Source organism: Spermophilus citellus (assembly GCF_964194105.1).
Source record: "Spermophilus citellus genome assembly, chromosome: 15".
Lineage (NCBI taxonomy): Eukaryota > Metazoa > Chordata > Mammalia > Rodentia > Sciuridae > Spermophilus > Spermophilus citellus.
In genome coordinates, this window is record NC_138195.1 from 21,814,340 (window position 1) to 21,831,652 (window position 17,313).

The 17,313-nt window shown below is 37.7% G+C and overlaps 1 pseudogene across 1 annotated transcript; it reads left to right on the forward strand.

The window, feature by feature from the left end:
- Positions 1–6,842: 6,842 nt before the first annotated feature.
- On the forward strand, positions 6,843–12,593 carry LOC308634089 (transmembrane protein 126A-like; annotated as a pseudogene). Its single transcript has 2 exons — positions 6,843–6,965; positions 11,955–12,593. The product of its transcript is annotated as a transmembrane protein 126A-like (transcript).
- Positions 12,594–17,313: the final 4,720 nt, after the last annotated feature.

The following is a 17,313-nucleotide window of genomic DNA, read 5'->3' on the forward strand; positions in this document are numbered from 1 at the left end:
GAGTGCTTGCTTCACATGTGTGAGGCACTGGGTTTGTTTCTCAGCACCACATATAAATAAATGAATAAAATAAGTCCATCAACAACTAAAACAATATTTTTTAAAAACTACTTCAAGATTCACAAAAATAATTATCTTTTCCATTTGAAAAAACATGTTGAAAAATATTGTTTAGATTTTTTGTGATGAGACACTTGAATTGTAGTTCCAATTCTTTTGATAATTTACCACCTATGATCTTAGGCAACAAATCAAAACATATTTATCAATGTCTGTGAAGGTCTTTACAAACAGCAAAAATTAGCAATATCAGTGATTTTTTTTTAAAAAAGGCCTATCACTACTGGTCCTAATAAATTTCAAAAGTATAACAAAGGATAACTATAAACTTTATGTCAATAAATTTGCCTACCTTGGCAAGATCAAGTGGAGAATTTTGAGTGCTCCTTATCTACCAATGAAAGTGAATTTCTTATCAAAATTAGTAAAACCATCTGAAACTCTAGTCTCAGATGGGTTTACTGGTGGATTCTGTTAAAGATTAAAGAATAAATTAAATCAATCTTTTACAAATTTTTGCAGAAAAGAGGAATAAGGAACACTCCCTTCTTTGTTGATGAGTCCAACATTATCATCATGTCAAAATCCAGAAAATATATTACAAAAAATATTGCTCATGGATTTCTTTATAAGACAAAAATTTTAACACACAAAATCTTGATCACTTATTCAGGAAAGTCATTATACACACCACAACTATGGCCAACAGGTCTGTCCTGGTTAGCAGGAGTAACTCCTGCTTCTGTATTAACTGTGGTGGTAACCCCTCTTTGTTCCTCCCTACCTCTAGAAAAAATCAAGATATCCTGCTTCATGACAGCATCCAGTCCAGACCAGTCTCTCACTACCTTGAGTTCTCCTCAGAATCACAAAGCACAAACCCAAATTCCCTTCAATCCTTCTTTTAAATTGTTATGGAGAGGTTCCATGGTTCCCCCTAATGTAGGACTCTGTGATGCAACAAGTGCCCCCCCCCAAAAAAAAAAACAAGACAAAACAACTCTTTTTAACTATAAGTGTTGTACTGGAATTCTCATTTTTACTCTTTATCCTTCTCATAACACCCCTGGAGAAACAGCATGAGGTTAAAACCTTATTTTGTGTTAGAATAAGTGGTTTGTCCTAGAGCACACAGATCTTAAAGTCTTAGTCATGAGTCAAAATCTCCTAAGTCTCCAGCTCTTTCTTCAAGATGGGCAGTCAATGGTGACTGCATCTCAAAGGAAAGAGCAAAGATGATTGCAATCCAGGACAGCTGATTCAGAATGGAACACAGACTAGGCAAAACCCTGCAGAAAAAGGACAATGGGAGGAACAGAAACAAGCCAAGAGGGGAAAGAGGGGGCTATAGAAGGGGCAGAAAATTGAACAGGCCAGAGACCAACTGATTCTGCAGTCAGGAGGTGGAAGTGGATGTCTGGTAGGTATGACATGGAGGATACAGCCCTGGGCAAGCTGAAGGCCCTGGAAAGTCCAATGGTGGCTACATGGGTGGGGCAAATGTGCTCAGAGCTGGCCAGGGATAATCATTTAGCACAGCTTGTTTGTGGTACCTTTTACAAGCTTAGTACGGTGACTATTAGTGTTTATCTGACCATAGTTCAGCATTTTAATGATTTCAGCATCAAAAGTCAGCATTTTCTGGCCAGGTGCAGAGGCATACGCCTGTAGTGCCAGTGGCTCAGGAAGGCTGAAGCAGGAGGATTGTGAGTTCAAAGCCAGCCTCAGCAATGGTGAGGTGCTAAGCAACCCTGACCAGTGAGACCTTGTTTCTAAATAAAATACAAAATAGGGATAGGGATATGGCTCTGTGATTGAATGCCCCAAGTTCAATCCACAGTAAAAAACAAAACAGCATTTTCTGGAAATAAATTCATACTTGCCTCTTGAAATGTCAATTTCACAACTGCCTGATGGAGGCCTCTGGGTCAGAGGTGCTAACAAGATGGAGAAGAGCCTAATGTATGAAATATGATATGTCAAGAGCTTTGTAATGTTGTGAACAACCAATAAAAAAAATAAAATAAAATAAATAAAATATCAAAAAAAAAAAAAAAAAGATGGAGAAGAGCTCTGTGCTTCTTGGCCTGTGCAGTGGAGTTGGTCTGCCCTGGCCTGAGGATGGCAGGAGGGCCAGGTCAATGTGAGCTGAATGGGTCAAGGTGTAGGGAAATATACCTGGGAAAGCCCATTTCTTTTCTTCACCACCACAGAGCAGGGCTCCACTCCTTTCCCCTGGCTGGGAATGAGGGAAGTACTTCCTCCAGGGAGTTTTCAGAAGTCCCACAGGATGGACCTGGTCTTCAGAGGCTGGCAGGAGAACTGCTTCCTCAAAATAGCATTGCTAGGACAAGCTAGTCATGTTTGTCAACTAAACAGGAATTCCTTGTATGTGTGTGCTTTTCAGATCCTCATGTTACTGATAAGAAAACTGAGGCTCAGATAAGTGAGGTCATTTCTGAAGACCAACCACTTAGTAAGAGCAGAGTCTCTTTTCAGGAAGGTGAAGTCACTTCCAAAAGTCATCCATCTCAGGAGGGAGAAGACCTTGTCCTAGTCCTGGGGACTACCAAGCAGATACTGATGTAGTGGTTCCTATTATCTCCCCCAATTGGACTCCAAAGTTATCACCTTCATCTTACACTTAATCTCCCTACCTCCCATCCCTTGCCAGGATTCCCAAGTGTTAGACAAACCTATGAGTCCTGTCCAGCTCTGAACCCCAAAGGCCAGATAAGAGAACTCACATCCTGAACTTAGAGCCTGGGACTCAAAAACTCCTTAGCCCAGAGAATGAAGATGGAATTGACCAGCAAAAGATCCAAAGACTTAAACTACATAGGAGCAGGACCTGAAACCTAGAGCTCCAACACCAGTGCACAGAACAAGGAACCAGAACAAGAAAAATGTTAGGAAGAGAAAGATTGAAGGGCTCAGTTAAACTTGTATCATCACGGCCCTGTATATCACTGAAGGAAAAGCTCAGAGAAATAAACCAACCTCCTGGAACCCAGAGGCCAGGTGTCAATACGTCCCAGAGCCACAGGGCCAAGCAAGCCTCAAACAAAGCCAGTGACCCTTAATTAAGATCCAATTTATAGAGCATAAAGGTGTATCTTCTCTAGAAAACCAAGATCACTGCCCAGAATCAGTTCCAGCAGCTGGAACCAAGGTCACAACTGAAGTGTAGGCATACAAACTCAGGAGACCAGAACAGAGGTAGCTGGTTCAGAGTCCCAATCCTCCTTTCAGAGTTCAGATATCAAATCACTGAGAGTGTGACTTGAGCTTCAGCTGCAAACCCAGAACCCTAAGTTTATAGACTAGAGTCCACACCTAGGAAGACAGTGCCCTAGGGAAGGCCATTAGAAGCTGACCTGCCATCTACATGACTCTCAATGCCTGGGAAGTTCCAGGTGTGCTGGACGCACACTGGTCAACCTGAAGATCAGGATCATATGCCTAAACTGTTTTCTTTGCCTAGATTTCCCTTTTACCCCTCCATGTCCCTCAGGTCTCTGGCTGAATGTCATGAATATTCCTCAAAAGCTTTCCTTCTTAGACTGTGTATTCATTCCCTGTGGTTCAAAACAGAGCAAGCAGAGTGCAGGACTGTCCCATGTTTTTTCTGCTAGATGGTAGGGCCCAGGGACTTCTGCTCATCCTATAGGATTGCTCAGGGTTTAAAGTTCCCATTCCACACTTTGGCTTCAAAAGGTCATCCAAAGAAGCTTTATTTTCATATCTCTGTGAAATAAAAAGTGATAATAAGACATTTATTTTTTTCCAAAGAAAATGAATACCCATTTCTTTCAAGGAAACAGAGTCAAGAGTAGAGTGGTGAGTGTGTAAACTCTGTCTCTAGGCACCTCTGTATCATATTAGGCTACTATGGAGCAAGTTCAACCTGCTGATGGAAGGCACTTTTATCAAACCCAAGAAACACTGGAGGATTTCATGGCAGAAGCCCCTGATGATGTGATACTGAGTCTCAGTGTCTCTGGATGTCAGTGGGAGATAATAGAGTTTATTTAGATAGTTCAAGTGCTCATGGTTATCTTGCTTTTACATCAGATTGGACAATTAAGGAGGAACTTGATCCTTCCTGGGATCTGTACTACTTGGAGATGCAGATGTTGAAGATTCAGAGAAAGACTTTCTCAACAGGTAGACAAGGAACCTTCCAGTGGCAGTTCAGCAGTAGATTTAGTAAAATGTAATGCTCTTGATCAGTTTCATTATAGTTTGGAAAAAAGATGAAAACTGAGAAGTGGCTGATGACTTGGATTTTTTTCAGGCCTGTGAAGAGGAGCATCATATGTATTGTGGTAACAAACAGGAGAAAAGAAAAATGTCAATGTTCAAAACAAGAAGAGAAGATGTCTTTGAAGGATCCAAGCTCTGGACCAAGAAAGGACAGACATCAAAACACAAGAACATGAAATGAAATCATGGTTAAAATGTTTACCAGCAACTGATAAAAGACCCAGGCTTTCCATAGTGAGCTTTATGTTCTGTATGAAGATTGAGGCCATGTATCTACAGGAAGACTGGTTCAAGATCACAGAAGGGAAAGGTCTCCTGGGAAGAAAGGATCTGGGTGAGAATGTGCAATCAGGGGAACCAGAGAATGAAACTCATGGTGCTAACAAGGCCAGAGTATCTAGGAAGAAACTGAAAATTGTTGCAAAATCAAGTATATATTTAAATATTCATGACAATGGGAAAGATTTATTCTATAATATCATTGTCAAAGAAATGAAGAAAGCTTGCCTGAGAGGATACAGCTAAGGTGCCCCAGTCAAAGAACTTTCCATCAAGAGGGCAAATAGTTGTCTTGAGGAGGGATAAAATGAAATACTTGAACAGCATCACCAAAAAGAAATGGAATATTTGGATTTATTTCTGTCAATATAAATCTTGATTTACAGTAAGAGGTGGCAAATTCTGAAGCCAATGATCTGATGAGCCATGAAAATAAAGAGTCAGAGATGCACTGAAAGTGATTCTAAGATCTCAAAGTAGAACAGAAAGGAACCATTCTGTCCTTGGAAAGAAAAGCCCTTGATGACTATCAAGAGACCTCAGGAGACTGAACAAAATCTCATTCTTGCTAGACAAGAAGTTGCAGACTTGAGACAAAGAATAAATGAAAGAAATTCATTCTAGAAACTTAAGTTTCTGGAACTGCATCCTCATGAATTTGATAAGCAAATTTTCAGTAGAGAATTTGTTCCCTGACCTCTCTGTTCCTGAGGTGGGTTTTCCTCTGAGATAGGAGGCTTCCCTGAATCACCCATTGATACATACATGCATACTTATATACATGTATATATCACAATTTCTTAATCCATTTATCTATTGATAGGCATCTGGGTTGCTTCGATAATTTAGCTACTGTGAATTGTGCTGTATAGATATTGATGTAGTTTTTCTTTAGTATGCTTATTTTAGTTTTTTCAGGGAAAATATCCAGGTGTGGAATAGCTGGATTATGTGGTGATTCCATCCCTGGTTTTGAGGAATCAACAAACTGAATAAGCATTCACATATCAGAGAAAACATTTGGCCTTTGTTTTTTTGGTATTGGCTTATTTCACTTAGCATGATATTCTCCAACTCCATCCGTTTATCTGCAAATGCCATAATTTCTTTCTGCTTTAAGGCTGAATAATATTCCATTGTGTATATATGCCATAGTTTCTTTACCCATTCATCTATTAAAGGACATGTAGGTTGGTTCCACAGATTAGCTATTATAAATTGAGTTGCTATAAACATTGATGTGGCTGTGTCACTGTAGTATGCGGATTTTAAGTCTTTGGTTATATGCGAGGAGTGGGATAGCTGGGTCATATGCTGGTTGCATTCAAGATTTTCTAAGGAAACTCCATACTGCTTTACAGAGTGGTTACACCAATTTACAGTCCCAGCAGAAATGTATAAGTGTACATTTCTGATAATTGCCATTCTGAGTGGAATGCATGTTCTATGGGTCTTCATGTCTCTTTTTGGCCTGCTGTTCATTAACCAATACAACATTATCTACGAGCAACTTAGTTTACAGAGGCATTTGAAATAGAAAATATCCCATTAATGTTTCTATCTAACAGTGTTAAAACTGAAAGTCAAAGTTTACCTTGTGGTTTTAATAAATTATATTTTAATTAAATCTTGGCTAATAAGGGAGGACAGTGATTTGTGGGTTGGGTTGTCCAGAAGGACTATACCCATCCATATCCAGTTTTTCCTGACTCTGCACATCTCTGGAAGGGACAGAACCAATGTCAGACATAGTAAGAAGGAAGTAGGTCAGTCTATAATTCCTCAACTCTATCTCATATCATCTGGGCCACTTGGCCTTCAAGCTCTTCATCTAGATTGGAAGTCCCATCCCAGTGCCACTGCCTCTTCACAATCTTCCATGTTGATGTCCTGGGTGGCATCTTGTACCAAGCTCTTGCCAACACAGTAGATCTAACCAGAGCTGATTTGACAAAAGATCATGGATATCTGCAGATTTGGCAGTGGAGAAACTGAGTGCAGAGTAAAAGAGTAAATCCTTGGGTATTTTGGCAGAGTCTTTTGTCTGAGAACAGGAATGTCACTCCCACTATACAGCACATGATACCATTTTCTCACCTGAATCTTGGAAATACTCTACTGAGCAAAGCATCTGCTAGAGTATTCAGAGGAATGCATGTCTAGATTCTTTGTGTCTGGGAAATCAAGGTATATAATTGGAATATAGATCCTGCAAGAAGTCTGATTATCCACTAGCTATGGTAGCTGCAGAGGATCCTACACCAGATTGGACAATTAAGGAGGAACTTTATCCTTCCTGGGATCTGTACTATTTGGAGATGCAGATGTTGAAGAGTTGTATGGTGAAAGTACCTGATGATGTGAGACTAAGTCTTGCTGACCCTGAGCATCAATAGGAGATGGTAGAGTATGACACTGATAGTTCAGTCTTTCAAAGTTCTCTTGGTTTCCTGTTGAATTTTCATGTCAGCCAAAGAAAGTCTTTCTGGACAAGGAGACAGGGAATGTGCCAGTAGAAGTTCAACACTAGATTTAGCAAAATATAATGTTGTAAACATTCATTCTGCAATGGATATGATGGAAAATCAGAAATGCTGGAAGTTCTAGGTATTTCTAAACCTGTGATTAGAAATATCCTTTGCACTATAGTGAAACAATATAGTAATAAATCCACCAACAGTCAGAAAGAAGAAGAAATAATATATGATGCCGAAATTAAGGTACAGACTTTGGAATAAAAGGGGGAATAGATCCAAACACAAATAGAAAAAAGCTAAAATATATTTACAAGTACTATAGGCAACTGAAGATGCACAGTGATTTCTGTGGTTGTACTGAGTGTCAGGTTTGAATCTCTAAGAATTCTGGCTCAAGAGTAAGAAATTGGCATGTTCTCTGAGAGAAGAGATCATAAGTGATAATGTAGAAATAGGTGGTAGAGATTTCTTTAGTTAGCTTTTCATAATTATAACAATATATCTGACATATGTCCATATTAAGTAAAGAAAGACTTGTTTGGTTCACATTTCTGGAGGTTCAAGCCCAAGATTCAGTAATTCCACTGGTTTGGGCTTCTAGCTAGAGCAGTACATTATAATGGAATCATACAAAGCACCTCCAAAAACTTATATCATGGGGTCAAGATGCACACACACACACACACACACACACACACACACACCACATTAGGAAAGCATTTCCAAATCATAGCAGAGATCATTTTGATGAGCAGGCAAAGAATCCTGGAGAAAACTGAAAGTTATTGCAATGTCAACCATGTGGAGTTAATGATTTAAAGGGAAATCAATGTATCATCAACATTACAGAAGAAGAGAAAAGCCCATTGGCAGATTATTATTATAAATTTAACCAGATTGAGTGAGCACAATCAAAATGGTAAGTCAGCATCTTCTTTATAGAATAGGAAAAGAAGTGGTTGAAGTTTGTGAAGAGGTGGCAAGTATGTTGGATATTTAACTGTCAGGATAGATCATGGATAACAATAGGCAAAGAGTTCTAAAGCAAATAACCAAATGAGCAATGAAAAATAAGAGCTGGAATTCTGCAAAAACAGGGGATGAGAACAGGGTTTCATGGAGACATAATTGGAGGGAGTCAATATTAAACTATGTCCTACACCAGCATGTCCCAGAGCCTCAAGTTCACCCCTGGAGTGCATGACTTCAGGTTATGGCTGGTGGAAAGCCTTCCTCTGTGACTCTTCCTGGATAGCTCGCTTCCTCCAGGTCAAGTCTCTTGAATGGTTCAATTTCACAAACCTGGTAGTCCCATACTCATCTCTGATGGAGTGATGAGAAAGGATGGACAAGACACTGAGGACACCCAAGTGCCATGAATTGATGTGTAATACCATTTTTGCTTACATTTGTATTTCTTGAGCTCGATCATGTGTTCCCATCACAACTGCAAAGGATGCTGGGAAATGCTGCTTCCTGTGCACCTAAGAAAAGGAAATGGCACTGGAAACAAATCTGTTTCCTTCATATTATATCTGAAGGTATTACTCAGGGAATTTTTCTCTTTGGAGGCAGTGAGCATAGAAATGGAGGATGGCCAGAATGGGGCTGGGTCAAGGATAATTGGGTTTTTTTTGACATTTTTTTGTTTGTCAATGGATCTTTATTTTATTTATTTATATATGGTATTGACAATCAAACCCACTGCCTCAGCCATGGAGTAGGACTCCAGACCCCTGCAGTGGTGGAAACCCAAAGCCCACAATTCTAGGTCACGCAAGACTCTGAAGTGGCTAAGCAGAATCACCTATCAGCACCTCTGCAGAACTCCAAACTGTGCTCTACTCCCATGCAGGTCATTTGGCTGCTACCTACCCACCACACAAAGCCATCACCTGGCTCCCCCACCTCACCAGACACTGCTGTGCTGGAAGCAGACAGACTCCAACTTGTATAACCTTTCTCACCATATTTGGTGGGGGCAGCTCTCTGCTCCCAGATTGAATCTCCATCTGGCCAGGTACCAGGTACCCAACTCCCATCCACCCAGCAGCAATTTCAGCATAGTGACCACTCAACACAAAAACAGAGGTGTGCAGTGTGACCAGGGCACCACCCACCTGCCGTGAGCCTGTGTGTGAGAGGCCCAGCAGGTGGGAACTGCTAAGTGATGGGGATGGGCCTAAGTTTAGAGCCCAACAGAGAGACCAGGATCTGGGAAATATCCAGGCAAGAAAGGGAGACAATACCGGATGCATAAGTCAGAAGAATGGTCCCAAAAAGAGACCCTTGAGGTGTAGCCTCCCTGCAGAGACTGGCAAGTGGGAATCCCTGCTTCTAGATACCCTACACCAAGATCAGTCTTCCCATCCTGGTTACCTACACCATACTGAGGGCAGAGACACCAGCTTAAGACAGACAGCCCCATCTATTGGATAAGAAGAGAAACAGAAAAGAAACAACCTCTAAAACTAGTAACAACCCTGCTTTCTTCTTTGGAATTTATATTTTTCCCTCTTTCTTTTCTATTCCTCTCTCATCCAGCCCTCACATCTTCAACATATGTAAACCCAAGAACTTTGCATGAAATAGGATTTTGAGGACTGAGTCATCTGAATAATATAATATAGAGGTGTTTTATATGCCCTCCATTTTTCTTTTTTCTTTTTTCACTTTTTTCTTTCTCTTTTCACTTTTTTCAGTTTTCTTTCCCACTCCAAATTTTACTATTTTAACATCCTGTATTTTTCTAAATATATATGTGTGTTTGTTTTATGTACTCTACTGAATTCCCCTGTACTTGTCTATCCTCAATTACTTCCTGCCTAGTCTCTTGCTACTAACCCTCTTCATTAGATTTCTCTTTCACATTTCCTAAGATATATTAACTCTATACCCTCACATCTTTCCCCATCAGCATTCCATCCTACACCCAACCCCAGTTCATTGTCCACAATTGAAAACTGTAAACTTTTTACGAAACTACTGATTATATTTTAGATAATAATTGAATCCAACATTTCTGTACATGGAGACTACACTATAAATGTTTTAATAACAACAAATTGTTCATAGGTGATATATTGTTGATATTGGGATCTGTTAACCTTGACTTCTCCACAAAGGAAGGATCTTGGAACCCTACAAGAGCACTACAAACTTATAGGGTAAAAACAATAACAACCACAGAGCTAGAAAGGAAGACACACAAGCAACATGAAAAGAGAAGGGAAGAAAGTGCCACAAACAAATCAAGATACCACATCATTAGAATTATTGGCAGACACAGTAGAAAAAAATTACAGAGAAGGAATTCAGAATATACGTGGTTAAAATGTTCTCTGAACTCAAGGAAGATATAAGAGAGAGACTACAAACAGTGAAAAATCACTTTGACAAGAAGCTACATAAACAAATCCAGGAAGCAAAAGATCACCTCAACAGGGAGATAGAGGATCTTAAAAAAAAAAAAAAAAAAAAAAAAAAAAAAAAACCAGAAAAAACCAGAAATCCTTGAAATGAAAAAAACAACAAACCAAATTAAAAGCTCAAATGAAAGTCTCAGCAACAGAGTAGATCACTTAGAAGATAGGACATCAGACAATGAAGATAAAATATATAATCTTGAAAATAACATAGACCACACAGTGATAATGGTAAGAAACTGCAAGTAGAATATTGAAGAAATATGTATATATCATAAAGAGACCAAATTTAAGAGTTATTAGGATAGAGAGAAGCATAGAGGTTGAAACCAATGGAATGAACAATCTATTTAATGAAATAATATCACAAAAATTTCCAAACATGAAGAATAAACTGGAAATCATAATTCAAGAAGCCTACAGGACAACAAAGTACAAAATCATAAAAGATCCACACCAAGGCACATAATAATGAAAATGCCCAACATACAGAATGAGGAGAGAATTTTGAAAGCCACAAGAGAAAGGAAAAATGTTACATATAGGGGAAAACCAATTAGGATAACAGCAGATTTTTCAACACAGAGCCTGAAAGCTAGAAGATATGGAACAAAATGTTTCACGCTCTGAAAGAAAATGGGTGTCAACCAAGAATCTTGTATCCAGAAAAATTAAGCTTTAGATTTGAGGATGAAATAAAAACCTTCCATGATAAACAAAAGTTAAAAGAATTTATAGCCAGAAAACATCCTTGGCAAAATATTCCATGAAGAGGAAAAACAGCAACAACAACAATGAAAATCAGCAGAGGGAGGTAGTACCCTAAAGGAAAAAGTAATCAGAGAAGAAAATTAAGTCAAGTTAAATAACAAAAATAAATAAATATGGATGGAAATACAAACCATGTCTCAATAATAACCATGAATATTAATGGCTTAAACTCGCCAATCAAAAGACATATGCTAGCAGACTGAATTTTTAAAAAGACCCAACAATATGATGACTCCAGGAGACTCATCTGATAGGAAAAGACATCCATAGACTGAAGGTGAAAGCTTGGAAAAATCATACCACTCACATAGACTGTGGAAGCAAGCAGGGGTTTCCATCCTTGTATCACATAAACAAGACTTCAAGCCAAGGTTAATCAAAAGTTATAAAGATGCACATTACATACTGCTCAAGTATGTACACCAACAAGACATAACAATCCTAAATATATATGCCCCAAACAATGTTGCAGCTATGTACATCAAACAAACACTTCTCAAGTTCAAGAGTCAAATTGAACACAACACAATAATCTTGGGTGACTTTAACACACCTCTCTCACCACTGGATAGATCTTCCCAACAAAAGTTGAATAAAGAAACTATAGGTGTCCACTGAAGATGGCTGCACTGGGAGGAATGGAGTAAAGGATGTATCTTAAGCCCAGGCATGTTAGAAGAACTGGGAAGGCACCTGTTGGGAGGATAGCAGCAGGGTCAAGATAGAAAACCATAAACCACATGATACTAACAATGAAAACTCATTTTTTGATGTCATAGCCAGAAAAATTGAACTACTGTCAGAAGCAGAAAGGAGTCTTCTTGAACATGGATCCAAATATATTGGACTTATGCTACTTTCTGTGGCCTAATAGCAAATAGTCTTTTCGGCGTGTCTTGCATGTAACACGGGCCTGAATAGCTGCTGGCTTACCAATGGCAGTGCTCCCATTTTTGATAGCAAAAGCATCTTTCAAAGGTTTTTTTAAGTTTACCTTCGAGTACAGGTGATTTGAATTGTGAAACCTGTCCTGTGACAATAGGTGGACTTGTTGGATTAGTTTTAGGAGGTCTGTACCCTGTTTTCTTGGCTATTCCTGTAAATGGTGGCTTAGCAGCCAGGTATCAATCAGCCCTGCTACCAGAGAAAGAAAACACCTTAACTTACTGGATTAAAATTTCTAAGCCTATCTTCAGAAAGATGTTATTTCACATTTTACTTCAGGCTATGTTTGCAGCATACCTTTCGTCTAGACAATATAAAGTACTTATAAAGGCCCTTCAGTTACCTGAACCTGGGCTAGAAATTCACTGATTTTGAGCAAATGTGTATACAAAATAAAATTGTAAAGATAAAAAAGAAGCTATAAAACTCAATAATACAATCAATAACTTAGACTTAACTGACATATATACAATATTTCAACCTGCATCAAAAGGATACACTTTCTTCTCAGCAGCACATGGATCCTTCTCTAAAATAGATCATATATTATCCCACAAAGAAACTCTTAGCAAATACAAAAAAGTAGAGGTACTACCATGCATTTTATCAGATCATACTGGAATGAAATTGGAAATAAATGACAAAATAAAAACTACAATTTCTCCATCACCTGGACATTAAACAGTATGCCACTCAATGAAAAATGGGTTACAAAAAATATCAAGGGGGATATTACAAAATTCTTAGAGGTAAATGAAAACACATGCACAACATATAGAAATCTCTGGGACACTATGAGAGCAGTACTAAGAGGAAAATTCATTGCATGAGTTTATTTCTTAAAAGAAGGAAAAGTCAACAAATAAATGACCTCGCACTATGTCTCAAAGCCCTAGAAAAAGAAGAACAAACCAACAGCAAAAGCAGCAGAAGGCAAGAAATAATTAAAATTAGAGCTGAAATAATGAAATTGAAACAAAAGAAACAATTGAAAAAATTGACAAAACAAAAAGTTGGCTCTTTGAAAAAATAAATAAAATTGACAGACCCATAGCTATGCTAACTAAGAGATGGAGAGAGAGAACTCAAGTTACCAGCATGCATGATGAAAAAGGCAATATCACAACAAACACTACAGAAATACAGAGGATAATTATAAATTACTTTGAAAACTTATACTTCAATAAAATAGAAGACATTGAAGGCATCGACAAATTTCTTAAGTCGTATGAATTGCCCAGATTGAATCAGAAGATATATACATTTTAAACAAACCAATATCAAGTGAGGAAATAGAAGATTCCATCAGAAGCCTACCAACCAAGAAAATCCCAGGGCCAGATGGTTACATAGCCGAGTTCTACAAGACCTTTAAAGAAGAACTAATACCAATACTCTACAATTTATTTCAGGAAATAGAAAGAGGCAGCACTTCCAAACTCATTTCATGAGGTCAATATCACCCTGATCCCCAAACCAGGCAAAGACACATCAAAGAAAGACCAATATCTCTAATGAACATACATGCAAAAATTCCCAATAAAAATCTGGCAAATCAAATATAAAAACATATAAAAAAAGATTGTGCACCATGATCAAGAGGGATTCATCCCATAGATGCAAGGTTGGTTCAGAACCATATGGAAATCAATAAATTTAATCCATCACATCAATAGACTCAAAGATAAGAATCATACAATCATCTCAATAGATGCAGAAAATTATTTGACAAAATACAGCACCCTTTCATGTTCAAAACATTAGAAAAACTAAGGATAACAGGAACATATCTCAACATCATAAAGGTTAACTATGCTAAGCCTCAGGTCAACATCATTCTAAATGGAGAACAATTGAAGGCATTCCCTCTAAAAACAGGAACAAGACAGGGATGCTCTCTTTCACCAATTCTATTTAACATAGTTCTTGAAACACTGGCCAGAGCAATTAGACAGATGAAATAAATTAAAGGGATATGCATAGGAAAAGAAGAACTTAAATTAGCACTATTTGCTGATGAGATGACTCTATGCCTAGAAGACCCAAAAAGTTCCACCAGAAAACTTCTAGAAGTACCAAATGAATTCAGCAAATAGCAGGATATAAAATCAACACCTATAAATCAAAGGCATTTATGTATATTAGTGACAAAGCCTCTTAGAGGGAAATGGGGAAAACTAACCCATTTACAATAACCTCAAAAATAAACACGATACTTGGGAATCAACTTAATGAAAGAGGTGAAAGATCTATACAATGAAAATTACAGAACCCTAAAGAAAGAAATCAAAGAAGACCTTAGAAGATGGAAAGGTCTACCTTGCCATTAGAAAGGCAGAATTAATATTATCAAAATGACCATAATTCCAAAAGCACTATAAAAATTTAATGCAATTCCGATTCCAATGGCATTCATCATACAAATAGAAAAAGCAATTATGCAATTTATCTGGAAAAATAAGAGACCTAGAATAGCTAAAGTAATCCTTAGCAGGAAGAGTGAAGCAGTTAGCATCACTATACCAGACTTTAAACTATACTACAGAGCAATAGTAACAAAACAGCATGGTATTGGCACCAAAAGAGACTGGTAGATCAATTGTACAGAATAGAGGACACAGAGACTAACCCACAAAATTAAAATTATCTTATATTAGACAAAGGTGCCAAAAACATACATTGGAGAAAAGATAGCATCTTCAACAAAAAGAAGAAAGAAAGAAAGAAAGAAAGAAAGAAAGAAAGAAAGAAAGAAAGAAAGAAAGAAAGAAATTAAACCCCTATCTCTAACCATGCACAAAACTCAACTCAAAGTGGATCAAGAACTTAGGAATTAAACAGAGACTCTGCGTCTAATAGAAGAAAAAGTAGGCCCTAATCTTCATCACGTGGGATTAAGTCCCAACTTCCTTAATAAGCCACCTATAGAACAAGAATTAGAACCAAGAATCAATAAATGGGTTGGAATCAAACTAAAAAGTTTCTTCTTAGCAAAAAAGCAACCTTGAGGTGAATGGAGAGTCTACATCCTGGAGGCAAATCTTTACCCCTCACACATCCGATAAAGCACTAATCTCTAGGATATGTAAAGAACTCAAAAAGCTAACAACCAAAACAAACAAACAAACAAACAAAAAACAAATACCCAATCAACAAATGGTCCAAGGAACTGAACAAACACTTCTCAGAAGAGGATGTAAATTCAATCAACAAATATATTTAAAAAAAGCTCATCATCTCTAGCAATTAGAGAAATCAAAATCAAAAACTACTCTAAGATATCATCTCACTCCAGTTATAATGGCAGCTATTATGAAGACTAAGTGAAGTTAGCCAATTCCAAAAAAAAAAAAAATCAAATGCTGGATGTTTTCTCAGATATAAGGAAGCTGACTCATAGTGGGGTATGGAGGGGGAGGATGGAAGGAATATATGAATTCTAGATAGGGTAGAGAAGGGGATTAGCAAGGATGGTAGAATGTGATAGACATCATTACTGAAAGTACATGTACAAAGACATGAATTGGTGTACACATAGTTTATGTACAACCAGAGATATAAAAAATTGTGCTGTATACATGTAATAAGAATTGTAATGCATTCTGCTGTCATTTATTTTTTTAAAAAATCAATAAAAAAAGAAAAAAGAAACTGAGATCCCATAATCCATCAACAACGTATCTATTTATTCAATTGCAGTATACAGGTAAAGGAATAACAAGTTTATTATTCTTTATCCCCATAGGAAATAAATTTATCAATTAGAATACAAACAAAATGATTACTGTTTTTCCCAGAACATTTAAAAGATGGAGAGAATTTTTAAAGTGGAATCAGAAAATAGTAATAACAATGATTATTTCAGCCATCTTAGTATGCAGAAGATGCCATGAGGACAATAAGAACAGTGAAGAGAGGGTCGGCTCAAGGGTTAGAGAGTCCTGGGAAGTCCACAGATGGTTGGAATGTGGTTTCATCATGGAGTGAACTGAATAGAACAAAAATTATTTGTGTGGATTTCTGTATGCATTTGAACTGGTTAAAAAAATGTCACTTTTAACAGAAAATCCATCATTATCCTGGTCACCTTTTAGAAATTCAGCCTAGCAGATTCCACTCCCAATCTGTTGTTCAAGTCAGTTTAATGCTATGCAACTCTTACACTGAGATCAGTTAAATGCTAGGCAAGGATTACGACATGTCAACTCAGTACCTGCCAGTACCTGTCTTCTTCATGATATTCATAGGGGAAACTTCAGTGACAGGTTTATATTGTGTTATATGTTATTTTTCCTGTAAATTTGGGGTTTTCTCTTTTGGTGTGTAGAACACTTGAGAACACACATTTTTGAAATGACACTGTATAAGCCAATGGTTAACACAGCCTTTGTCCTATTTGTAGAATTTGACCTTGACCTTGAGTTCACTTTCTAGATCTGTTGGCCTGGAATACTGATAAAGGTGCAATGTCAGCTGTGTTACTGAACAGCTGTGCATGTGGTAGAAATGACCTTTGTGAACTGCCTCTAACTGGGAGCACAGACTAAAGTCAAGATATCAGTTGGAAGCCATAGACCTATACTTTCCAAAGGTGTGGTGGTTCTTGGAACCCACATGTCCCTTAAGGAGACCCGGAAACTTTGCCTGTGAAGCTGTATTCATATTAATTCCTGTCAGGGCTGAGTGGCTTTAAGCCAGGGTCACTCCTGAATTTCTACTCACCTATTTGTGTAATTCTAACTCTGTCACATCTAAATTCTTTCAAGAGGAACAGAAAATTGCTCCTGGATTGCTGTCACAACTCTGACAAGCTCCTCCCACCAAAGAACAGGGCTCACAGATACTCTAATGGCAGGCTGTGTTTCCTTTCTTATCATCCTATTCCTCTAAGTGGATCCAGTGCCAAGACAATGAATATTGAGCCTAAGTACATAGTTGAGCTAATAAGATAACACCTAGCCATTATTTGTAAGTATTTATATACGTCATTCAGTATTCTAAACTTTTGCTACCAAAACAAAATATTAAAAAAATAAAGTGAATCCTGAAATCAACATAAGACTATAGTTATCAAAAATAACCTTGGATTT